Source organism: Lissotriton vulgaris, chromosome 3_1 (genome assembly GCF_964263255.1).
Source record: "Lissotriton vulgaris chromosome 3_1, aLisVul1.2, whole genome shotgun sequence".
Classification (NCBI taxonomy): Eukaryota; Metazoa; Chordata; class Amphibia; order Caudata; family Salamandridae; genus Lissotriton; species Lissotriton vulgaris.
This window is the reverse complement of record NC_141689.1, coordinates 1,468,609,383-1,468,634,545: the sequence shown is the minus strand read 5'-3', so window position 1 is coordinate 1,468,634,545 and position 25,163 is coordinate 1,468,609,383. Positions and strand designations below refer to the sequence as shown.

At 47.2% G+C, this 25,163-nt stretch overlaps 1 pseudogene; it reads right to left on the bottom strand.

The window, feature by feature from the left end:
- LOC147728039 (presenilin-associated rhomboid-like protein, mitochondrial) overlaps nucleotides 1-25,163 on the bottom strand; it is a 104,338-nt pseudogene that overhangs the window by 67,764 nt on the left and 11,411 nt on the right.

The window sequence follows — 25,163 nt, the reverse complement described above, 5'->3', positions numbered from 1 at the left end:
CTATTAGACAGTACAGGGCTGCTGTAATTACGCAATTTCACTCATAGAGAGAATGACTTAGTAGTACATTACATTAGTTTTAAAAATAGCAAAGAAAGTTATGAAATAGCTGTAGGGATGAATTTGAAGCAGAGAGTCGCACTCATAGAAGTTCACAACAATAAGTTATTTAAAAGATAAGGAGGAGTGAAGAGGATACTGTAACTGTATGTTGTTGTTGTCCTGTTCAATTTGGGAAGTTGCATGCATCCAGCCATTCCTCCTATTCGCGGTACTCCTCCATTGATTCCATCTGATGCTCCGCTGATGAATCTTGGTGACCAGACACACTGTCCACTGCCTGCCTGGCGGATGCGGAATTGCAGATTGATGTTGTTCCCATGGCACAAGGTAAAAGCCAGCCTGCAATTTTTGATAGAAAAACAGGAAGAGATATTAAAACAGCACTGAGAAAAAATATAAGGTACGGTGCGTAGTGCAAAAATAACAGTTTCAGAGGCGACAGTATTACATACAGGCATCATTTCTAAAGTGCCTACGCCGAGTCTCCTTTTCAAGGATAGTAATTGCACACAGCAGGCCAGGGCCATGCAGATGGTCAAGGCAGGTACCACTGAGTAAACCAACCTGATGATGTGGCATACCTCTTTGACACAGACAAACAAAGCACATCTAATTTTATGCAGCAAGCCACATAGCAACAATTTTACATGAACTGCTGTCTGGTCTCTGGCATTCACTACACTGGCTCGACCACTCCCATACCACGATCAGACAGACATGAAGGTCTGCTGAGGTTGATGTTGACTTGTTTACCTGTTGTTTGCCACTCACAAAACGGCCATATTTCTTCCGTAAACCGACAATGATGATGATCCATCCATCCCAGTGAGTGACTGTGTAAAGAATAAAGATAATCTGTAACTTTAATCATCAAGACTCATCATCATCATGGTATGTTATTGGCAAACTCAATGTTGTCTACACACTGAGTCCAAGGACATTTTCCATATTGAAAAATGCAACGTAGTGGCTGGCCCCTGCAGTAGAAGTACAATTTGTATTAAACAAGGTAACAGACTACATTTGAGTTACATTTAGTGTGTAAAAGATTAAACAATAATAACAAAACACATAGATAGGATTCGCTACATGCACGACAAATAAACAATTCCTTTCATCAGAGCCAGACAGCCAGTGTTGTCCACCACTGCATGCCATCTCATCATTTATTACCTGTTCCACTTGCCATCATCTTATTCTTAAGTGACGGGCAATAGGGCAGCGTCTCGTGTCAATTTCAGAAGGTGCAGTCAGCATAGTGAGTCATACTGGAGGAAGAAATGGGTGACCCCGAGTTACAACACTAAGCGTTGGCTATAAACAACGTCAAAAATCTGGACGTGTCCAATACAATTCCATGGTTAACGTGTGTGAGGGACTCACTCATTGGGATGGGCATGAGTAGCTTATGGACAGATCCAGGGGGTACAGTATTTCCATCTAAGGTAGAGCTAAGGGCAGCCTATTGGAAGATGATCACAGCAAAAATCTTCAATTGGGCCGTCATTGTCTATATCATTTCTTGGACAAAAACATGAAGCCAAGTTTGAGGAATATTGGGACATAATTACTGTTCCAAATGAAAGAAAACTATACCATCAATCCAGGGTGGGCTCCCTACCTATTAAAGCTTTCACTAAGAAATGGAAAGACTTGAATGATGATACCTGTCCCTACTGTTTAGATCAGGTGGAGACGGTGGTTCACATTTTATTTGCCTGCCCAGCCTATTACAGACCAAGGCTAAGATGGTTGAAACCAGTCTGCCAGAATATGGGAACTAGGATGAGCAATGAGGCAGTGCGGATTCTGACTACCTCATTGGAAGAACCGATAGTTATTGCTGTCGCAACATTTTTGGGAGGGATGTGGGTTATTCGTTCGAAAGCACATTTAAGTATCTAACGCTGGTCAAGAATAATAAACACTTCAAATAGGTTACCCTGTAAAATGATTGGATATATAATGTCTCCTGCACAAAGCACTTTATAATTTGGCGTCCAATGCACATTTTGCACATAGCCCATTGGTAATTCCGTTTTGCTGCGCTGGTGAATGAAATGTTATAAACTCTTCATGTATTAGGAGTTCTAACTGTATTATCAAGATTTTTAAAGTACTTAATGTATATCCCTGTTAATGGAATACAAGTGATTTAATGCTAATATAATTGTTTTAAAGATTTTTATACTGTGTGTAATTCACCGCTATTGTGTCATGTAACGACTTTTGTGATATTTTTATCGAAATAAAGTCTATGAACTGAACTGAACTGAGTCATTCCAGTCCCACTTCTTTTGAGGGGACTCATGCACGGACTGAAGCAACAGTTTCTAGATTCTGCGTAATCCGGGCATCTGCCTTGAGGGAAATGGATAAGGGGAGTCTGGATGAGGAGGATAGAGGAGCATGACTGAGTTGTGAACTTCAGGAATGCAGACAGCGGCACCTTCAATATGGAAAATAAGACGAAGACTGTGATGCTGATGGATTTGTTGTGATTTAAATTTTGTTGTGCTAAAAGTTGCAAATCAAAGAAAGACACACAGAAATAAAAGTCAAAAAGGACGGAAGAAAACAAAAAGTACGTTTTTCAAGCCTAGGTGTCAGGGGAGTAAAGCTCGTCCTCAAACTCTGTGAATTGAACATGGAGTAGGTCAGCTAACAGAGAAGAGCTTCCGTCACCTAAGTCGGTATCCTCTTCTTCCTGCATGGATTCATGTATTTTGTAATCTGGTGGTAGGAAGTGCTGATTCATCTTGATCATTGTTAACCGCTCCACATTTTTGGGTGAGAGGCGGGTCCCTTCTGAAGTGACAAAGATGAGGATACTGTTGCTGCTGTCGGTAACGGCTGTGAGGAAAAGTGACTGCCTTCAGCCACAGAAGTGGACCTTGACGTCGGATAGCCTGCTGCTTCAGTAGTACTTGTGGTGTTTCCTTCAATTTCCTGCCTCTCTTTTTCGAACCAAGTGGCTGACACAGCTAGTCAATGTTTGTACTTTGAAACATCTTCTTCATCAAAAGGAATGAATACTTTGCTGGTCAGTGCCTTTTTGTACCGTGGATCCAGAATAGTGGCACAAATGTAATATTGTTCTGAATGTATTTTTTTAAGCCTTTCATTAACAAGTAGGCAACTTAACAAGCTCTCCGCCAACTGATATGCGTCTTGTTTGTGAACATCAGCTCAGAACGTTGAAGACACCACCTTCAGTTGTTGCTCTAGCATGAACAACAATGGTATAGCTTTGCCCAAACTACAGTCCTACCCACTGACAAAGCATGTCTGTCAGGCTTTTAACTAGGTCCCATTCCTCCGGCTCTAACCTCATGTTTTTCATAGCAGCAGACCGTATGTTAATGCTATTGGCATACTCATTGATTACCAAGTACTGCTCAAACAGACGTTCAAGCATATAGAAGGTTGAGTTCCAACGTGTTGCCAACTCCTGGATGAGTCCTTTGACTGGCACCCCACGGCTACGTTGAATGATCCTCATCTCCTTCCGGGCCTTAAAAGAATGGCTGAAATGTGTGCAGATTCTTCGGCAGGTGGTCAGTAACTTGCTGACTGTGTTTTCTCTTTTCAAGAAATCTTGAACAATAATGTTAATGCAGTGCGCCAAACACAGCACTCTGAAGTAGCCACCATCATTCATGGCCTTCACTATATTACTGCCATTATCTGTGGAAACATTTATTTATTTTATTTTTATTTATTGAGTTTGTAAAGCGCTACAGCTACCCAAACGGGTTTCCCGGCGCTGATTGTCAAAAGTAACCTGACACCCATGAAAAGAAATCTACTGATTAAAGAGCCAGGTTTTAACAACTCTTCGAAAGTAAGCAAAATTGACTTCCGCGAGAACAGCCAGCGGGAGGGAGTTCCACAGTCTGGGTCCCAGGTTGGCAAATGCACTGCCCCCCATTCTGGACAACGTATACTTAGGAACACAAAATAAGTATTGAGAGGAGGAACGGAGCAAGCGGGAAGGAGAATAGGGCTTGACAATCGACTGAAGATAAAGGGGAGCCACACCCATCTTAATCTTTTGCATATAGCATAGCGCCTTGAACTTTATACGGCTCTCTATACGGAGCCAATGAAGTTCCCTCAGGCGTTCTGTAATGTGGTCTGATTTACGGCATCCACAAAGGAGTCAAGCGGCTGCATTTTGTACCAATTGGAGACAGCGGGTGACCACCTTGGTGGACCCCAGATAGAGTACGTTACCATAGTCCAATCTGGAGGTCACCAAGGCGTCAACCACAGATCTCTGGGTATCCGAAGGGAAGTCAAGTCAAGTCAAGTCATAAAATTTGTATAGCGCACTACATACCCAGAGGGTTTCAAGGCGCTTAGGAAGGGGAGGAGGATTATTTGTCAAATATCCACGTTTTAAGCTGCTTTCTGAACGCTAGGTGGTTCTGGGTGAGGCGAAGGTAAGCGGGGAGTGAGTTCCATGTTTTAGCAGCCAGGTATGAAAAGGATCTGCCTCCCATGGTGGTCTTGTTGATGCGAGGTACAGTGGCGAAGGCTTGGCTGGAAGAGCGTAGTTGGCGGGAGGGGGTGTAGAAGGACAGTCGAGAGTTGAGGCAATCTGGTCCGATGTCGTAGAGTGATTTGTGTGCGTGGGTAAGCAGTCGGAAAGTGATCCTCTTATTGACGGGTAGCCAGTGGAGGTCTTTAAGGTGACCGGAGATGTGTTCGTTGCGTGGGATGTCTAATATGAGCCTGGCTGAGGCGTTTTGGATTCGTTGGAGTTTCTTCTGGAGTTTAGCGGTGGTACCTGCGTAGAGGGTGTTTCCGTAGTCCAGTCGGCTCGTGACCAGAGCGTGGGTGACAGTTTTCCTTGTTTCGGAGGGGATCCAGCGAAATGTTTTTCTGAGCATGCGAAGAATGTTGAAGCAGGAAGAGGATACGGCGTTGACTTGTCTGTTCATTGAGAGTGAAGAGTCCAGGATGACGCCAAGGTTCCGTGCGTGGTCTGTCGGAATGGGTGCTTTTCCGAGGGCTTCCGGCCACCAGGAGTCGTCCCAAGCAGAGGGGGATGTGCCTAAGATGAGGACTTCTGTTTTATCTGAGTTCAGTTTCAGACAGCTTTGTTTCATCCATTCAGCGACTTCTTTCATTCCTTCGTGTAGGTTAGTTTTGGCGGTGCTGGGGTCCTTGGTGAGAGAAAGGATCAGTTGAGTGTCGTCCGCGTAAGAGATGATGTTGAGGTTGTGTTGGCGGGCGATGGCCGCGAGGGGGCTCATGTATACGTTGAAGAGGGTGGGGCTGAGTGATGATCCTTGAGGCACGCCGCAGATGACTTCAGAGGCCTCGGACTTGAATGGAGGAAGGCGGACTCTCTGGGTTCTTCCGGTGAGGAACGAGGTGATCCATTCAAGTGCTTTTCCTTGGATTCCGATGTTATTGAGGCGTTGTAGAAGGGCGCTGTGGCAGACTGTGTCGAATGCTGCAGAGAGGTCGAGGAGGATGAGGGCGACTGTGTCTCCATTGTCCAGTAGAGTTCGAATGTCGTCTGTTGCTGCGATGAGGGCGGTCTCAGTGCTGTGTTTAGCTCGGAAGCCAGATTGTGAGGGGTCGAGTGATTTGTTGGCTTCGAGGAAGGCGGCGAGCTGGTTGTTGACGGCTTTCTCGATGACTTTGGCCGGGAATGGAAGAAGCGAGATGGGGCGGTAATTTTTGAGTTCGGTGGGGTCCGCTGTGGGTTTTTTCAGAAGGGCGGTGAGTTCAGCGTGTTTCCAGTCTTCCGGGAAGGTGGCGGAGTTGAAGGAGCAGTTGATGACGTCTCGGAGGTGCGGTGCTATGACGGAGTCTGCTTTGTTGAAGATGTGGTGAGGGTATGGGTCTGTGGGGGATCCAGAGTGGATGGAATTCATCAGGCGGATGGTTTCCTCAGTGGAGATTGGGTTCCAGGCGTTAAGGGTGTTTACGGGGGGAAGATGGTCAGCAGATGGTAGGGTGGGTTGGTTTCCGGGTTGGTTGTCAAAGCTGTTGTGGATGTCTGCAATCTTGTTGTGGAAGAAGGAGGCTAGGGAGTCGCAGAGGGTTTGAGAGGGGGTGATGTCGTTGGAGTTGGCCGAGGGGTTGGAAAATTCCTTGACGATGTTGAAAAGTTCCTTGCTGTTGTGGGCGTTGTTGTCAAGTCGATCCTTGAATGCTGTTTTCTTGGCTTTTCGGATCAGTTGGTGGTGAGTGCGGGTGGTGCTTTTGAAGGCGTCCTTGGTGCTGGTGGATGGGTCTTTTTTCAAGGCTTTTTCAAGGGAGCGGCAGAGTTTCTTGGATTTCTTAAGATCATCGTTGAACCATGAGGCCTTCTTGCTGCCAGGTTTGCTTTGACGTTTTTTCAGTGGTGCTAAGGTGTCAGCGGTGTTGGATAGCCATAGGGTGAGGTTGGCTGCGGCTTCGTTGGCGTTAGAAGAGAGGGCTGGGGAGTTTCGAAGGAGCGATGCGGAGATTTGGTCCGTGGTGATTTTCTTCCAGTTTCTTTGCAGGGTAGGTTGGGGGTGGTTGATGGGTTTCGGCTTGTTGTAGGTGAAGTGAACGCAGCTGTGGTCGGTCCATAGGAGGTCCGTAGTGTGGCTGAAGGAGACATGATTGCTGGAAGTGAAGATGGGGGCGAGTGTGTGACCTGCGATGTGGGTGGGGGAAGTGACTGGTTGTTTAAGTCCAAGGTTGGCGAGGTTGTCCACGAGGGTGGTGGTGTTGTGGTCGTTTATCTTTTCAAGGTGAAAGTTGAGGTCTCCCAGAAGAATATAGTCTTTGGAGGGGAGCGCGTGTGGAGAGATGAAGTCCGTGATGTCTTCACTGAATTTTGCGCTGGGTCCTGGTGGTCTGTAGAGGAGAGTGCCTCTGAGAGTGGTTTTGGGGTCGATGTGGATCTGGAAGTGAAGGTGTTCGGAGTTGGCGAGGTTGGTGTCAGAGCTGGTTGAGATGCGGATAGATTTCTTATGGACGATAGCGATTCCTCCTCCCGTGTGGCTGGTACGGTCTTTGTGAGTGATCTTATAGTCTTCAGGGATGGCAATGGTGATGTCTGGTGCGGAGGAAGCGTTCATCCATGTTTCCGTTAGGAAGGCGACGTCTGGAGAGAAGGTGTCTAGAAGGTTCCATAGGTCAATGGCGTGTCTGTGCACCGAGCGGGTGTTGAGAAGGATGCATTGTAGGTCGTTGGGGTCGGGAATCTGTGGTGTAGTCGTATCGGAGATGTTGTCGGTGCCGCTGAATTTGCAGGAGTAGCAGGAGAAAGGTCCATGGGTGTGTCCAGGAGCGGCTTGGACGCAGTTGGGGGCGCGACCGGGGTTAAGGGCTAGGAGGGAGGCGGCATCGTAGGTAATGCGGGAAGCTGGGTGACGTGAGGGGCAGGGGGTCTGGCGCTGGGCGCGGTCCAGGCGCGGACGGGCGTAGACGGGCTTACCTTTGGCGCACCTTCGGCGAGGCCGTAGCGCGTGGACGCTGCGCGTGGAGGCATTGGCCATAAATGGATGGTGGAGGGGGCGGAGCGTGGGAGGGTCAGCAGCTGGGAGGCGGTAGCAGGGAGGAGGGGCGGGCCAGGGGACACACAACAAGATGGAGGGTCACAGGGCACCGGGGGCTAAAGGCTAAATTAATTAAACAAACACAGCGCAAGGCTGAAATAAATAAATAAACACAACGCAAGGCGGAATTAATTAAATAAATGCAGCGCGAGGCGGAATTAAATAAATAAACACAACGCAAGGCGGAATTAATTAAATAAATGCAGCGCGAGGCGGAATTAAATAAATAAACACAACGCAAGGCGAATTAATTAAATAAATGCAGTTACAGCTCTGTAGTCTCGAAGCGGTACCACCAGCTGGCCAGATCGTCAACAGGAGCTGGGATCAGGGAGCATGGGGGGAGCGGCATCCAGAAATTTTTTTCAAACCAGCGCAAGATGGTGAAGCAGGTGGCTGACACTCTGTTGGCTTGGTCCCTAATAGATAGCCCCCTATCGATAATCCCTTCAAGGTTACGCACGTTCGCAGACGGGACTGGCAATGCACCCATAGCTGAAGGCCAGTGACTCGGACTCCAGAGATCAGGTTTATTGCCCAAAACCAAGACCTCCGTCTTCCCACCATTTAATTTAACCCTTTCGATGCTGATGACGAGCTCAGCTCGTCATCACCCACGGGGGTCGTGTGCTGATGACGAGCTGAGCTCGTCATGACACCAGCAAATTGGCAATTTGGCGCACAGCGCAAAAATCACCGCAGCAGCGATGCGGTTAAGTAAATTGCTGTTCATCCAGTTTGCAATATCCCTAAGTCCGATTTCCAGAGGAGATGGCAAGGTGGGGTCAGCTTGGGATAGGGAGAAAACAATCTGTGAAACATCAGCATAAGTAAATAAATCAAGGCCGGCCCTTTGAGCAATATGGGCTAGAGGAGTGACATAAAGATTAAACAAAAGGGGACTCAGAATAGAACCCTGGGGTACACCGTGTGGGTACGAGTAAACTTTAGAAGTGGAAAGGTGAGAAAAAATTTGGAAGGTCCGGTCCTTCAAGAAAGACGAAAGCCAATCCAAAGTCTTGCCACCAATACCTAAGTGTGCGAGGGATTTGATAAGTATACTATGCGATATAGGATCGAATGCTGCACTGAGATCGAGCAATATCAGTGCAGCAGTTTCCCCTCGATCCAGATGTAGGCATAGATTTTCTGTCACACCTAAAAGAGTGGTCTCCATAGAGAATCCTGGGCGAAAGCCAGACTGGGAAGGATGTAAGAAATTATTAAGCGCCACATACTGAGATAGATGAGTGTGGATACGTCTCTCCAAAACTTTGGAAAAGATAGGCAGCAGGGAAATGGGACGATAGTTGGAAGAAACACTGGGGTCCATAGTGGTCTTTTTCAAGAGTGGTGTGACCATTGCATGCTTCCAGCAGCTTGGGACAGTTGCAGTATTCAAGGAGTGGTTAAGCAAAGTGCAAATAATAGAAAGCAGGGGGGCTCCAAGGATTGTAAGATGGAGACGGGTGCAGGGTCCAACGGCGAGCCTGACTTAACTTTACCCAAAATCTCTAAGAGAGTAGAAGGGAGAAGGTCAGGCTAGGACAGAAGTGAGACTGAAGTCTGAGTGTGAAAAGTCACCTCAGCAGTATCAGGGGGCAAGTTAACAGAGATGTTATTGATGTTGTTAGCTCCCTGCGCAGAATTAGCCAGATGAATATTCTCAATCTTAGAGATGAAATACTGTGCGAGCTCGTCACATTTATCGTTGGATAGAGGAGGAAGTGTGGCCTTAGTTTTAGAGCCAGCAAGTTCCTTGACCACGCTAAACAATATTTTGGATTTATTTGCCAATCATAACCAATCATGCGACTTCTTGGCACCAGCCATTTAAAAACTTTACTCTTTAACTCATCCAAAATGTTTACTGCAGTATGAGATTTCTCCATGGCAAACATGGCTACTGTTGCATGTTTCTGAGTAGCTTGAAAAATAGTGCCACTGTCAACACCTGCAGATATCTTATCTCTAACCCCTGCAAAAGAGACCCAGTGTGCAGTGATGCACATGTAATCCACGGCTTGGCAACTGGTCCACATGTCTGTTGTCAGGTGGATAGTGTGAACAGCACTCTTCTGCAAATATGACCCAATCACTTCCAGCACATCTTCATGTAGTGCTGGAACTGCAGCTCTGGCAAAATAGGACCGGCTAGGAACCTTCCATTTAGGGCAGACTGTTGCCACAAATTCTAGAAAACCCACCCCTTCCACGAAAGAAAAAGGGAGAAGGTCCAGCGCTAGCATTTTAGATAGCTGTGAGTTACACAGACGTGCCGTTGGGTGGTTGCGTTCAAATGGCGCCTCCGACCAAAATATGCTTTTAATGGTGGTCTGGACCGTTTTACGTGATGATGATGATGATGATGATATAGACTTCTTCAACCCAGTTAGGCTCATTGATGTACTTTTTCGCATTAGTGTCTCTCCCAGACTCTTAGTTTGGCTCATACATGTTGCTGGGCTAGAGGGTGTGGGCGCTACCACTGCAGTGCTGCTGCCAGGATTACTGGGTGTACCAGAAAACATGTATGTCGCTTCTTCACTTCCCCCCTGCGCGATCAGCCCCTCGTCATCATCAGATGCAATATGAATGGATACATTTGGATTTGTTGTACTTTTGTATTCCCGGGTCTTCCTCAGGTGCGCTTCCCAAATGATAGTGTGGTGTTTTTGGAGATGACCTCTCTGGCCTCCGGTACAATAGTTGGTACCAAGCTTAACCTGACTAACTACACTTTACAAATCGAACAAACGACCATGTTTCCCGAATTTTTGCTAACACTAAAGAAGTCCCAAACTGGGGACTGGAGATGTCTGGTGGTGGTGGAGGTGCTACTTTCAGTTTCAATGCCAGATGAAGTGGAGGATGGGCGTGGCTGAATTTGACTCTGCACCACTACTTGAGGTAATGGAGGTCGAGCTGGATGGAGGTCCCTGCCGGCCCTTCTGACGAGAAAATATGGAAGCTGTAGGTCGTATTGTTGGTGTAGTAGTTAACTGCGTTGGTGGTGGTACCAGTGCCACGCCGCCCACATCCCGCTCAGCAGCAATTCAGGTTAGGGTAAAAATGTCTGTCTGCTGCATGCCCGCGGGGGCTGGAGTGATGACTGTGATGACTGAGTCGTCGTCAGACTGTTCATCAGCAGCAGAATACACCACTTCTTGTTCGTCGTCATCACCCATAAGTGGAAGCCTTGCGGGAACCTTCCTTTTAGGCTTAGCTACCTTTGTCGGCTCATGGCATGCCTCACTCTCAGACTGCATTGGTGGGTTCCAATCAACATCAAGATCATCAGAAAAAAGGGGGCTTGAAGAAGAACTTGTAGTAGCCCTCCTTGACCTTTTTCTTGCTGGGGATCTGGAAGACAATGGATCATTTATTTATGGGTTCGTACAGCGCTGGAATCGACTCCCGAAGGAGTATCTCCGCGCCAAGGCAAGAAACAGCTCACATGATGGAAAAACTAGAGAGCTGGAGGAGGGGCTAAAGTAGAAACAAAATGTTTTTAACAGTTTCCTGAATGTCAGATGATTGGTACACTGTCTAAGGGAAGCAGGGGGTTTGTTCCAAAGGCATGGGCCCAGATAGGAAAGAGCTTTTCCACCCTGTCTGGCTCTTCTGATGGTTGGAAGTTGAAGAAGGGACTGGTTGCTGGAACGAAGGTTGTGTACTGGGTTGTAGGGAACAAACTTTCCTGCCAGATACACAGGGCCCAAGCCGTGTAAGCCCTTATGAACAACACAACAGATCTTAAACTTAATTAGTTGACGGATTGGCAGCCAATGTGGTTTTTCCAGCAATGGGCGTGAAGAAGATCTGGGTGGAGCATTTAAGACCAGCCTGGCGGCTGTATTTTGTACTACCTGGAGTTTACAAAGAAGGCTATAATTTGCTGAAAGCAGCAATCCGTTGCAATATTCCAGGCGGCTGAGTACCAGGGCCTGAACAAGGGTCTTTCTAACAGAATCTGGTAAAAGAGGAAACACCCTACGAAGACGTCCCATTACGTGAAAACAGGACCCTACTGTTTGATGTACGTGTTCCTTTAATGAAAGACCCTGATCGATCCGTACACCAAGGTTCTTCACAACCTGCTTAGGGCTGGGGACGGAGCCTAAGTCTGCCAGCCACCAGTCCGGAGTCCACAGTAATGATGCTTCCCCAAAGAGCATCACCTCAGTCTTACCCACATTGCACTGTAGGAAGTTAGAGGCCATCCATCTTGCCACAGCCTTCATACCTTCAGCGAACGACTGTTTGACCGTGCCGCTAAGTGTCTTAAAAGGAAAAAGAAGCTGAGTATCATCACCATAAGACACTGGGATGAATCCATATGTTCCCATAAGACCTGCTAGGGGGGCCACGTACATGTTAAAAAGAGTTGGGCTCAAACAAGAGCCCTGTGGCACCCCCTTGGTGAGCTCAATAAAAGCAGATCGAAATTAACCCATGCTGACACACTGTGTACGGCCCGATAAAAAGCTCCTCATCCACGCCAGTGCCTGGCCTTCAAGCCCCACCTCTTCCAAGCGACTGAGCAGAATGTCATGGTATATTGTATTGAACGCTGCTGACAGATCCAATAGCACCAGAATCATCGAGTTCCTGTTATCAAAGGACATTCGGATGTCATCTGTCACTGAAAGGAGAGCTGATTCTGTGCTATGTTTTGGCCTGAAGCCGGACTGGGAATAAACCAGGCCTCCTGTTTGTTCGATAAAGCTCGACAGATGGATATTAACATGCTTTTCCGTTAATTTGCTCAAGAACGGGAGGAGAGAGATGGGACAGAGGTTGGATAATTCTGTCCAGGGAATGCCTGAGTTTTTACGGATAGGACTAACCGGAGCCGTCTTCCACTCTTGAGGTACTTTACCCTCAGAGAGAGAGAGGTTGACCAAAGACTGAATCATCAGGCCAAGCAGTTTGCCTAACGATGGCATAATTCTAGCTGGAATAAGATCTAGGGGGATCCACGCTTAAATTGGCCCATTAAAGCTTCTACCTCGCTCTGAGAGACCACTGGGAACTCAGAGAATGAGAGAGAGTTAGAAAACCCACTCTTCTGAGGAGATGACGAAGGGCAGCCCGAAGAAAGGCTAGTACTAATAATTTTATCATAAATCATCTCTATTTTGTTGGTAAAATATAGAGAGATATCATCACATAATTGTTGTGATGATGAGTCTAGACTCTCGCAGGCAATGGGTTTACTAAAGGATTGAAGTATCCGATACAACACCTTGGGAGTGTTGCCTGCTTCAGTAAGTTGCGAGGCAATATAGTTCTTTCTGACCAGTCTGATATTGTGGTATAGGGCCAAAGCGGTGTAATAGCAATTTTTATCAACCTCGGAGCGGGATGATCTCCAGGTCTTTTCTAACTTTCTGCAAGCCTTTTTTTGTAAGCGCAATTGGTCAGAAAACCAAATTTCCTGCCATTGGGCGGGGCGCAGTTTACATAGTTTTATGGGGGCTATGGCGTCCACCGCAGTGAGAATGGCATTGTTGTATTTAGACATTGCCATCTCTATGTTGTCGGAGACTATAATCAGGGGATCAGTCAGTGACTCTTGAAGAGCTTCATGTGATATTTTATGCCACTGCCTGCGCAACAAAGGAGGTGGGGCAGGAAAGTTTCTGGGTTTGACTGCATTGAGCATGACAAATTCAATAACAAAGTGATCGGTCCAGTTAACCTGCGTGGGAGGATTTCACACAATCTTAGGGGAGTTGGACAGAACCATATCAAGTGTGTGGCCTGCCAAGTGGGTAGGACCCTTATCAAACTGTGTCAGGCCTAATGAGGATAGATCGGCTAGGAAGGACTGAGCCTCAGCGTTGTCCACTGACTCACTATGTACATTAAAATGCCCCAGCAATAGGAAATCATTGCCGGATTTGATATGTGGGGCCAATGCTTCTCCTAGAGAGATAGCAAACGTCAAACATGGGCCCGATGGAGAGTATACCAGGGCCCCTTTCCAAGTGGCCATTGAGGGGGTGTTGACCCTAAAGATCATCAGTTCCATGTTTTCGGTACACTTGTGATCCAATATGGAGATAGTTATCCCATTTTTGTAAACTATGGCAATGCCACCACCGGTTTTCATAGGTCTGTCCAGCCTCGCCATTTTGTATCCTTCTGGGATAGGCAAGGCGAGTGCAGGGACAGATTGGGGCTTCAGACAAGTCTCCGTCAGAAAACACAGCTCAGGCTGTGTAGAGGAGATAAGGTCCCAAACCTCAGTGTGATGTTTTGGCAGGGATCTGACATTACAAAGCAGGTTCTTTCACCCTTTTGAAGAGTGTTTAGCCTCCCGGGGGTGTGTTAAAGATAGATAGACGTGCGAAGCCTGAAACTGGCAACACCAGCATGAAAACGGGCCTTCAGGACATGGCCAGGTCTCTCTTGCGCAACCCTACAGCGGGGTGGCCTGTAAATATAACAATGACTGGGCCGAATAGCAAATATGCCTGACTACATTAGGATTCTGGCCTGAAGATTCAGGATGCATGGCCCCTTGCCCCGTCCAGTCTCAGACGGGCGCAGCCGGGCTTCTCTTTGGCTTGTCTTCAGCACGTCTAAGGCGCTTCCCCTGCGCGCGAACACTGCGCGCTCGTGATGATAAAGGGCTAAATAGCCCTTCCCTTGCAGCAACTAGAGCGCTAACTACTCCAGTGGTAGGGCGGAAGTTCCTGGCTCTCCCTGTCCCACCCTCCGCTAAACGGTACTGGCTACCGAGTCGGACCGGGGCTGGCAGGAGCAACACTGAGCACAGGCTTCCCAACGTGATAGTAAGTGCCCGGCCCCCCTTAGATTCCCCGTATGGCACAGAGGACCATTTTCAATTTAAAACATAAATGTAAACAAACAAAATGTCACATTTTCAGTCCATGAATAAAAATATAAAATGTAAGCACCATCGGGTCAAGCTCGTAAATTTGCTGTCTCTTGCAATTAAGCGGGTCAGGAAGACACTGCCACCGTCCTCCTTACCGCCCTGATCATCATCAGGAGGAGTGGCTTCCTCGGATGATACCTCCGCTTCAATCTCGATTTCCTGATGTGCCCCTACTTCTGGATGAACAAGCCTTGTGGGCAGTTGTGCCGCTCCATACGCCTTTCCTTGCCCCTCTCCTTGCCCCTCTCCTTGCGCCTCTCCTTGCGCTTCTCCTTGCGCCTCTCCTTGCAAATGTACTTGCGCTTTTACTAGTTGCACCTGTGATTGTCGTTGCGGCTGTGGTTGTTGAACACTCGTCATATGAGTTACACCCTGCGTTGATTGGATGCTGCTTTCTTGCGATAAGCCAACATCACTGGTCGATGGTGATTAAGCAACCTATGGTCTTGGACCTAACTTGGCGTGGTGGCACTGAGCCCAATGAAGCGGAGGTGCTCCTCCCAGCTTGGTCCCCGCGGACCCCGCTGCTGCAGGCGTAGTTTTTTTTCCCGAAAAAAGTGTCTGTGGGCACACCAGTCTCCTTGGTAAGTGGCGCCACTTGCTTCTTCTTACTGGCAGTGGCACTGGCAACTTTCTTGGAAGAGGAGCTACACACACCTTTCTTTGGGCCCATCTTCTTCAGATGTCAGAACAGCAGGCCGCAGTTGCATGAGTTGCAGAGATGTCTGTGGCCACAAGTGACGTCGCATGACGTTTTGCTGCACTCACCGCTGCAGGACTTCTTCCTGGCACTGATAAATGATGAACGATGACTGATTTGGTTCTCTTGTGCACCTAAAAGCAAAGGAAGCCAGAGGAACATCAGTTAAATAAATGTTGCATATGTCGTGTTTCAATTAATATTTGCAACTAGGCATTTATTACAACACACCCAAAGAACCAAAGTAAAAATTGCAATTCTTATCAAAAATGGATGTTTACATTAATAGAAGAGAGACCACACAGAGAGAGTTGTTTTGTGCACCACTGAGTACCACTGGGCCTAATGGATGAAAGCAAGTCAAACTTGGTGCAAGCCTGAGCACACTGCCTGGCTTCAAAATGGCCCATTGACCCCCAGCCTTATGGCCAGGCCCTGCCTGGACCAGGCCTCAAAATGTCCCCCACCCACATGGCCAGGCCCCAATACCACCCCAAAAAGTTAACAAAACACACAAAAATCACCACAATCCAATACCAGCCATGCCCTCAATGATGTTTAAATTTAAGACACCCCACAGAAAGACTTGGTCCATGCACCACTCACTACCCCTGGGCCTAATGGATGAAAGCAAGTCAAACGGGGTGCAGGCCTGAGCACACTGCCTGGCTTCAAAATGGTCCCTTGACCCCCAGCACATGGCCAAGCCCTGCCTGGACCAGGCCTCAAAATGGCCCCCACCCACATGGCCAGGCCCCAACACCACCCCAAAAAGTCGGAAAAACACAAAAAAATCACCACAATCCAATGCCATCCATGCCCTCAGTGATGTCTAAATTCAAGACACCCCACAGAAAGACTTGGTCTATGCACCACTGAGTACCCCTGGGCATAATGGATGAAAGCAAGGAAAACTGGGTGCAACCCTGAGCACACTGCCTGGCTTCAAAATGGCCCCTTGACCCCCAGCCACATGGCCAGGCCCTGCCGGGACTAGGCCTCAAAATGGCCCCCACCCACATGGCCAGGTCCCAACACCACCCCAAAAATTAAAAAAACACCAAAATCACCAAAATCCAATGCCATCCATGCCCTCAATTATGTTTAAATTCAAGACACCCCACAGAAAGACTTGGTCCATGCACCACTGAGTACCCCTGGGCCTATGGATGAAAGCAAGACAAACTGGTGCAGGCCTGAGCACACTGCCTGGCTTCAAAATGGCCCCTTGACCCCCAGCCACATGGCCAGGTCCTGCCTGGACCAGGCCTCAAAATGGCCCCCACCCACCTGGCCAGGCTCCAACACCACCCCAAAAAGTCAAAAAACACACAAAAATCACCACAATCCAATGCATCCATGCCCTCAATGATGTTTAAATTCAAGATACCCCACAGAAAGACTTGGTCCATGCACCACTGAGTACCCCTGGACATAATTGATGAAAGCAAGGCAGACTGGGTGCAGTCCTGAGCACACTGCCTGGCTTCAAAATGGCCCCTTGACCCCCAGCCACATGGCCAGGCCCTGCCTGGACCAGGCCTCAAAATGGCCCCCACCCACATGGCCAGGCCCCAACACCACCCCAACAAGTCAAAAAACACACAAGAATCACCACAATCCAATGTCATCCATGGCCTTAATGATGTTTAGATTCAAGACACCCCACAGAAAGACCTGGTCCATGCACCACTGAGTACCCCTGGGCCCAATGGATGAAAGCAAGTCAAACTGGGTGCAGGCCTGAGCACATTGCCTGGCTTCAAAATGGCCCCTTGACCACCAGCCACATGGCCATGCCCTGCTTGGACCAGGCCTCAGAATGGCTCTCACCCACATGGCCAGGCCCCAACACCACCCCAAAAAGTTTAAAAACACACACAAATCACCACAATCCAATGCCATCCATGCCCTCAATGATGTTTAAATTCAAGACACCCCACAGAAAGACTTGATCCATGCACAACTCACTGTTCCTGGGCCTAATGGATGAAAAGCAATTCAAACTGGGTGCAGGCCTGGGCACACAGCCAGGCTTCAAAATGGCCCCTTGGCCCCCAGCCTCATGGCAAGGCCCTGCCTGGACCAGGCCTCAAAATGTCAATCTGAGGAGTTATTATGATCAAAATCATCATTTTCAGAAGGTTTATGCTGCCTGCTGTGGATTTCTTGTGCAGAATTGTAATTTTTGCAAGTTCGGGAAAGCAAGCTGTTCAAATCTCCCGCCGGAAGTCAGCTACGCGCCGCATCTACGTGTTTGCAGTTGTTTACTCCTGCGATACGTGATCGCGGGCCCTTATGACGTACTCGGGTTGTAAAACTCTTGCTGTGCAAGATCGTGAGCCGCGATGACGTACTCACTGTCAAAAAACTCTCGCACGATCACGCAGCAAGATCCAAAATGGCGCAGCACACGCAAACGGGGAGGAAAAACAACTCGGGGAACGCAGAATCACGGTAAGTCAATGCTGCACGCGCGAAATTGTATTTTAGAAGCGCGACCAAGCAAAAACATCCGCCAGCTTGCGAATTGCAGATTTTTGGCCAAATTTGCGCGATTCGTAGACCTCAAATTTGCCAAAAAATCACAAATTCCGCAAACGGAACGGATTTTCAGCCCATACTTAATCTGTTGCGCTTACCTAGTCGGTCGTTACCCAGGGCCAACTTCTGAGTATTGCAAGCGGTGGCAACCAGGAAAACACGTGAGTTTAAATAATCGCTCCATGTACCGCTAACCAGCCACATCTGAAGGGGAACATAGTCAAAGAGCCACCATCCAAAGTGTTAGACCACGGTCATTGAGAACTACTCAGGACTACCGGAACCCTGGGAAATGTAATCTAACTTGTGAAGCTATTTTATTTAAATACCCACATTTGCTAATGCCTCAAGATAGTTACTTTATTTTACCACCAAGCTACCGAACATTGTAAAACCTCATGACTGTTGTGACACAATGCAGGGAATGGCAACTGCATTGGGAGTTGTAAAATGCCGACATCGGTTGGAGCCATATACTTGTTATCATATTACAACTTTGCACTAGAATTCATAATAAAACCCCAAAATGTACCCAGCTCAAGGGAAAAACAACAGAATGCTGCAAATCAAACACCATGAACAACCGGCCCTACACTCTCAGGGGAACATCCATGACAACGCGGTCAAAACACAGCGCTGCCATTACCACGCCTCTTTTGCAACGCAAGTCGTTACCACGACTTGCGCTGGAGGGCGCTGTAGACTAAGGAATAGTAGATTTACTATTCCAACACCTTCCCTACTGTACGTAGGCTGGAGTTGGAATAGTAAATCTTACTATTCCTAAGTCCTGCACCCTACAGCGCAAGTCGTGGTAACAACTTGTGTTGTAAAATATGCGTTGTAATGTACCGCGATCTAAAAGATCGCGTTGCAACATCATACATACAACCACACTCTCCTGTGTATATGGAGCACTTTCGTCTGGTCCCAAAAGGCTATAAGAAATTAAGTATCAGGCTCGTCTATCATCTCTGAATATAGAGATCTATGGGCAGCTATTCTGGCAGCTTAAAAAGAAGTCAGAGGAAGCCCAAAGCAGTCAAATCTCAGCCCACCTGTAGCCAAAGGCTCTATACCTACAAAATCTAGTAGCTAAGGAACAATATTAAGCAAGAATGCTCTATTTTCCTGGAGCCAACGCCACTGTGTCCATGTGAGGAATGATAATACAAATAGTACTGAATGGAAAACTGCAAACTCAGAATTGAGTTGTCATGGTTCTGGTTTGCGGCTCTAGGGGCGCTGTCACATATCGTGGCAGGTGCACAACATCATCTCTTCATAAGATCTGTGGCAAAGTGCACTACGTCTCTGGCACAACGTGCTACGCTAGTTCTTCACATTGAGAGAGCGCAATTTGAATAAAAAATATGTATGAACCATATTCACAAGCATATCGCATAAACGTAGGAGTTATAACGTGAAGTTAACACTTGTAGCGTAAAGTTAGCAGATGTAACCAATGTAATAGGAAATGTATCTGTATCTATTCTATAAAGAGTATTAGAATTAGAAAGGCCCGTATACATAGTGGGCTAATATAGAAATGTATAGTAATGCTCAAGAGCAGTAGAACGTGCAAAACTGAATATACGTGTGTAATCATGAAACGGAGAAAGAAGACGAAACGTAAAGCAAAGAAATGTGCAGAGAATGTAAATTCGATTATATATATAAATGTGTGTTAAAGGTTATACTGTGTAGAAGAGTTGTAGGAATGTTAGAAAAGGTTTGGTCATATGTGATTTTAACCTAACTGACCAAGAGTTCGCAGGAGTGTAGTCCGCTGTATGTAATTTAGTGGGCTCACAGGAGTCGTGAATAGCCTTGATCTGAATGTGCGAGACAAGAGTCAAAGGTCTTGCTAGATTTAAGGTGACAATGCTGGACGAAGTTTATGGCCTAAGTGAGATAAGAGACGCTTGGAATTTGAGTCTTGTTTTGAAATGACCGTTCACAGGACCAAATGAGGTTAAGAATATAGTCGTAAAGAATAAAGGTCTGTTGAGGTGATGGACTTTGCTCCGAAAGTGTCAATTGGAATGTCAATGAAGTCACCAGCAAGAAGACGAAGATGGTGCCTACGAAGCAAGGTCAACTTAACGGACGACGCGAAGAGATGAAGTTATGGAAAGAGCTAGAAATGACCTCATGTGAAGGAGTACGAGGTGGGCATCAAGGGGCGTTCCACCCATACTGTGATTGTGTATTTAGGGACAGCACCCTGGGGAGGAGAAGGGGGGAGCGAGCGCTGAGAGAGATCAGAGCGCGAGAGAGCAGTAGGCCGAGGACCCTTAGAGAGCGGATGGGTAGGCAGAGAGGGTACTGCTTCTCGATATAAGTTACCATTAGAGGCTAAGAGAGTTTGAACTTCTTTGGAAGTCAAACTGCTGACACCTTTTTTAGGTAAGGAACTTGCGAAGTAGGGATGTCACCTAGTACAGAGTAGGGACAGAATTAACTTGTTTATTCTTTTTATAGATGACGCAACGGAACCACTTTGTGTCTATGCTTTTTAATCTGCTGACTTTAATTGTATTCTTTTGTAGACTGAGGTTCTTTAGGGAATTTATGTTCCTTTTAGTTCCTGTATACTTGTTGAATCTTATCCTGAGAGGATTGTATATGCACTTAATTCTGATTTTATATTAAACTTTTAAAACTTCATCAGTCGTAAGTGGTCCATCAGAGTTGCGTCAGTTTATGGGGTTAATTTAACCTATGCGGGGTTTGTCTTTTACTCAATGACAGAAAATAATCGATCCAAATAGATGAATGAGATAAGTATCTAAGTGATAAAAAAGGGTATCAAAATCTCATTCCCCGCAGTTGGTAGCAGAGAAAGATGGTTTTCTTCTTGAGGAAGACAACCTAGGTCAGGTCTAGATTACCCCAAGGTCCCTAGTCATCGACGACCAGAAGAAGAATCCCTGCCAAAGACGGTGCTGACGGTGCGTCGAGAGAAAAGCAGCAGAGTCGGTCGAGAGTGAGTATAAGGGTCATGCGTTGCCAGATTGCGGTGTTTTGTGTTGTACCTGTGTTGTAATGTCAAGCGGAGTTGAATGCCTGTAGTGTGATTGAGGGAAGGTTGTGAGCGCGCGCAACCGGATAAAATCTTAAGTTCAAGGAGAGCTTAAGTGGTTCGGGTGTATCGAACACCCAGAGTAATTGTCTACCATTGAAAGGGGGTCATGAGGTACCATTGATCGCCCGAAGGACCGATGATAGGGGGAGCGTAAGAGTGAGTGTATGAGTAACGGACGCTGGTCGTACGTTTACAGTGTGTAAGTAACCTATCAGTTAAGGCGAGAGTCTGAACGTGAGAGGGAAGACGTCTCGTCAGTTGAGGTGACAATTACAGTTAGACTGTGGCCGTACAGTCAGAGAAAAGTGATCGCTTGGACGGAAGTAGTCATTTTTCGGCGTATGAACGAAAACGCATGCAAGACCGTGAGACGAGTTGAGAAAGGAGGGGAACTGCTGCAGAGGGGACGAGTGACGTCAGCGTAGAGGCACGCTGAGATTGGTCGGTCAGCGTAGAGTCGCGTTGGGATAGGCTGGTCAGCGAGAGCCGCGTAGGGATTGGTGGTTTGTCATCAGGAAGTAAACAAGGAAGAGAATTAAGGAAAATCGTAGATTCTTGAAAATGAAGTGTTTTAAGCGTTTAAGAGCGATCTTTAAGAGAGATAGAGGAAACTTGTATGCAGGAGAAGAAGCTCCACCAGAAGGCACACCAGCTTACCATATGGCAGTGAATGTAGGCTTACACTCAATACTATGGATCTCTGAGTGGAATAAGCTAACAGAAGGGAATAAGGAACTGACGTTTCCGAGATACGGGACGTTTAAGCTAGAAGTATTAAACCAACTGAAAGCGGTAATGCTTGCAACGAGACCTCTACCGAGGCCAACACAGTTCGAAGCCCTTAGTGCATGGTTTAGAACGGCACACGAAAAGAGCTTGAATAGACGCCAAGAAAGAGTGAGACGATCGGTAAAAGCAGTGCAGGATGCTAAATGGGATGATGAAGCTAAAAAGTGGAGGGTGCAAAAGATAGAAGCAGACAAATTGTTCACAATGCTAGAGGCTACGGGAGAAAAGAAACCTCTAGAAGAAGATGAGGATAGCGAGCCAGATGAGGATCTGATAGAGAGACTATTAACAGATAGACCACCTCCGTACAACAGAGAAGCCGAAAGTCCCGAACTACAGCAAGGGGACGGAGCTAGATGGGGGAATATAAACCGCTCCCAGTATCAGAGTGGGATTCCAAGAAAGGTGAGGAAGTACCTCAATCTAGTCCCGTACAGAGAGTAGTAGGAAGATTCGTGGTCCAGAAGGTACCAGAAACACAGCATGCAAGGTCGTATCAAATGCCAGATGCTCTACAAGTACCTGTTACCATAGGCCCTATAGTGTCCATCTACAACCCAGAGGGAGTCCAGCAGGAGGAACAGGCACGATGGGACAGGGAAAGGGCAGAGATGGAGAGTAGGAATAATACGATCAATTCCCAAAGGCAGTTGCTAGGACCAAGGAGTCAGAGTACCCCATTAGATTCAGCAACGGGTCCCTGGACAGAACAGAGGGAGAGAGGACAGATGGATCTGAGGGGACCGAAACCAAAAACCTTTAGGGAATTAAGTGAGTATTTGAGAGAATGGGATGCTGCCGAAGAGACTCAGAATAAAAAGTTAGAAACAGAAGCAGAATGGAGAGATCAGGATAACAGGATTCTCTCTCACTGCGGAGCTGGCGAAAGCAGCCCAGAGTGGGAGAGAGGGAGTCAAGGAAGGAAGGGAGATACTTGCCACACCACTAGTGGCAGTAGACAAATGTGCGACGACAGGAGTGCAGGGTGTGGGGGAGGGCCTCGCCCAATCCTTAGTGAGGGAGAACGAAAGACGCAGGAGTACCGAGATAGTTTCAGGTGCACTCACCATGCCCCGGACGAAAACGCGCGACATTGGAGTCACGAGAATATAGGGAGTCGCGAAACGTCTCGCCATGCATCCGGTGATCATGAACGAGATCGCGGGAACATGGAGGACCGTGAAGGACCTTTCCATTTATTAAGTGACACCAGACAGCAAGGAAGTTGCAGTGATGTAGAACAGAACAGAAGATCCTATCTCGCATCTAGAGAGACCGAGCCGAAAAGACAGAATGTAGTAATAGGGAATAGATCAATGTTTCACCATACCCCAAGGGAGGATGGAAAAGCTTGGGATCTAGAGAGGTGGGAACAAAGAGAACCAAGAAGGACGCCTCATAACTCACCTGCACCGAGACGTAGGGCTCGTAGTGGGGGTGAGAGGGATGTAAGCGAACCACCTAGGACTGAGGTACTGAGAGCCGAGATAAAAGCAAAACGGCTCGATGTAATGAGTTTAAAGTCAGATTTGGATGAAATAATAGACGGCACAGTGGCAATGGAAAGGATAGAGCTGTATGAACCGGATGAAATACTGTTTTTGTCTAAGGATGTTACCCGGAGAGCGAGGTCAGCTCATGAAAATTTATCTAATTTGGCAAATAGGTATATGATAGACCTATCACGAACTAAAGCTTTACAGGGTAACCATAGGCTAACTTGCACGGATCAGGATCTGGATGAGCGTAGAACGATCGCGCTGAAAGTACACATAAGGGAACTGATTCAGAGTATTAGATTGTGGAGGAATTTGGATAAATGGGAGGAAAGATGGTCTAAGAGGGGATCCGTCAGGAGGAGTTCACTTACAAGGTCCCCGGATGGAGAGCTAATGCGAATGGAAGCTTTCCCTTTGCGAGAAATCGCGAACGGAAGCTACGTGCATGTACCCTGGAGTAGGGGGCATTTAGCGGCATTTACCAATTCCTTACCAAAACTCAGAGAGAACTCCGTCGAGTGGTATAAGCAGGTAGAGAGGTTTGTGAAGATCTCTAAGGTACTGTGGATCGATTTGAACACTCTGTTCGATATCGTAGTACCCGGAGATTTGTGGACGGCATGCAAACTTAGTGTCGAATGGCCCACATGTGAACCAGCGAGGGATGCCCGGACAAATGGTCCATCAGAGAGAGTCATGGAAAAGTACGAAAGAGTAATTGCATGGCTAAAAGAGAAAGTGCCAGTGCAGGACATAGACTGGGTTAAGATAGATCGAACAACTCAGGAACCTAAAGAGACAGTTCACGAGTTCTATGAGAGATTGCTGAAAGCATTCAAACAGTATAGTGGGTTGGATGTAATGGACCCCAAAGACATAGGACAGTTTGTGTCGAAGTTTGTCCTAGGATTAAGGCCAGACATAAGCTTGATGATTCAACAGCATTTGATTTGTTGGCAGAACAAACCTTTAGATGAGATTCTGAGGTATGCGAGGTACTGTAGCGATGAAATAGACTCAAAGGCAAAGAAACTTAAGGAAAAGCTGATGTTGGTGCAGATGCAATCAGCTGGAAAGGGTGGACAGCGGCAACAGGGAACAGGAACACCAGTAAAGAAACAGAATAATCAGAGCAGAGATGAGGAAGAAAGACCGAGACCGAGGGTAGATATCGCAACACTGAAAAAGACAACGAGGTGCCATCAGTGTAACGAGGTGGGACATTGGAGACGCGAGTGTCCCTATAATGTCGAGACGGGGGAATTAGAACAGGAGGAGGATGAGGTTCAAACCAGCATGGTAAAGGGAACAGCAGTCCCGAAGGGAAAGTTTATCAAAGGGGGGACTCAGACTCCTCGAGCCCCGTTCCCTCAACCGCCTCGCATTACAAATGGAGGTAAAACCTATAGACAAATGCCATTGTTCGTAGGAGGAGAAGAATGCTACTACGTTGATCCTCTTACAGGGCAACGAGTAAATAGGGAAGAAGACTGTACTCTAGGAGCAGCCCTGGAGGTAGACCAGAGAGGACCATATGTAGAAGCTGAGGTGGCTGGATGTCCTACGACCTTTTTGGTAGATACGGGGGCAACTCGATCCACTTTGAGATCGGCGGTAGTCCCAGGTTTGCCAATGTCGGGAGAGACGATTCAGGTGGTAGGAGTCGCAAACAGGAAAATGACGAATCCTCTAACTGAACCAGTGTCAGTGAAGATAGGGAATTACAGTGATGAACATCAGTTTGTGATCTGTGATTCTAGCCCTGTGTGTCTGTTAGGAAGAGATCTGTTGTGTAAACTGAATTGCACCATATATTGCACACCTGAAGGAGTAGAAGTGCAGACGAACGACGATGATGCTGATTTTAAGGTTGTAAACTCGCAGGAATGCGTGGAACTATATCCTACCTTAACGGTGGAGGAGCTTCCACAGGACTTGAAGGAGACAGTGTCAGCTGAGGTGTGGGATTTTACTGGAGAAGAAATAGGACTGATTAAAGGGGTAGAACCGGTAAAGGTCA